Consider the following 1,539-nt stretch of genomic DNA (forward strand, 5'->3'; position numbering starts at 1 on the left):
GTGGCGTTGACAGATCTATTTACACCCTGAAACTTTGCGATTTGCATAATTTGTTACTTTACTCGATGACCTTACTTGCGTTCACCCTCTGCCACAAGAAACAACAGATGACACGCTTTATTCCCTCTCTCAAAATACAATCTGTATCTCTGCAGCTACCCACTGATATCTCAGCGAACTAACCGTAATCTTCAATGTCTTGAAGTCCCAGTGCATGTCCCTGGGTAACAACAGTTGTCACATCACAGGTCATTGGTAAAATGTGAGTCCAAGTTGAAGAATTTGAGAAAGGAAGCCGAAGGGAGGCTGCCGGTCTGCTTGCGAGGGAAATGAGCTGGAGAGGCTGAATTACCAGTGAAGGAAATTCAAAAGATACAATATGAGACGTTGACGTGAGCTATAAGAGCATTGCTGAAATGGGCACTGGTAGCTCAGTCGGTAGAGCGTCAGACTTTTGATCTGAGGGTCCAGGGTTCAAGTCCCTGTCAGGGTTTTGATTATGGCTCAAGGCCTTTGCTTCCCAATGAACGGCAGGAAATATAAATTAAGAATGCAGGATGCTTTATGGAAAGTGGAAGAACCGTGACAACGTCGTGTTTGCCAAATTGCAACAGCCGTCCAGAATTTTCAAGAATTTTTGCTAGATTTGTATCTAGCAAAATGTATAGTGTAGTGAATGTATAAACTCTCTCCTGGTCTTATCCAGCATTATACCACTGTAGTTTTCTGGCCATGATTAATCACTTCCCAATTCGCAAAATATTTCCTGTTTGTATACTTCTTTCCTGCAGAACTTCTTTTAAATTAATAACTTTCAGAAATAACTGCAATTTTTCAGTTTCAAAAGCCCAGTGCGAATGAATATTTTAATTTGCACTCTCAAAGTCAGCAGGAGAAATCAACAATACAAAATTTAATCAAAACAATTGAAATCTGTTCTACACTTGCAAAGCTTTCTGGCAGATTGGTGCTGTGGCTTAGATGGTTAAAGCACTTGTCTTGTAAACAGGAAATCCTGAGTTCAAATCTTAGCAGTACCTTTATACGTTCAGGTCGAAGCATGTAGCCTGTGACGAATGCTCCTCATTCAATGGTGAACGCAAAAAATGTTGACAACATTTCTGTGGTACTGACCTTCAAGATTGCTTTTCCCTGTTTTATGTCAAACTTGATTCAAACTTCCCTATCGCCCATTTTTCACTCAACTTCCATTTACCTCATCTACTCCATTGCATGTAACCTCGCTTCAGCTCTGAATAAGGATCACACGGATTTGAAACATTAACTTTGTGTCTGCCTCCACAGACATCCTCAAATTTTATGAGCTTTAATCCAATCATTTTTAGTTTCTCATGCAGATTCACAACATGTGCAGTATTTTCCTTTGAATGCACGACTGGATTGACCTCAGGAAATCCAGTAGGAACATTTTGAATGTCTGTCAGCGATGTCTGTGAGCAAAGATTGAATGATTAAATGATTTACTCTGATGAAGAGTGACCCAGCCTCGAAACGTTAGCTCGGTTCTCTCTTCACAGA

The 1,539-nt window shown here is 40.4% G+C and overlaps 1 non-coding gene across 1 annotated transcript; it reads left to right on the forward strand.

Annotated features, from left to right (window-relative positions):
- The first annotated feature begins 420 nt into the window (after window positions 1–420).
- trnak-uuu (transfer RNA lysine (anticodon UUU)) lies at window positions 421–493 on the forward strand. Its single transcript has one exon. It is a non-coding gene; the product is annotated as a tRNA-Lys (tRNA).
- The last annotated feature ends 1,046 nt before the right edge of the window (window positions 494–1,539 follow it).

Source organism: Scyliorhinus torazame, chromosome 4 (genome assembly GCF_047496885.1).
Source record: "Scyliorhinus torazame isolate Kashiwa2021f chromosome 4, sScyTor2.1, whole genome shotgun sequence".
Taxonomy (NCBI): Eukaryota; Metazoa; Chordata; class Chondrichthyes; order Carcharhiniformes; family Scyliorhinidae; genus Scyliorhinus; species Scyliorhinus torazame.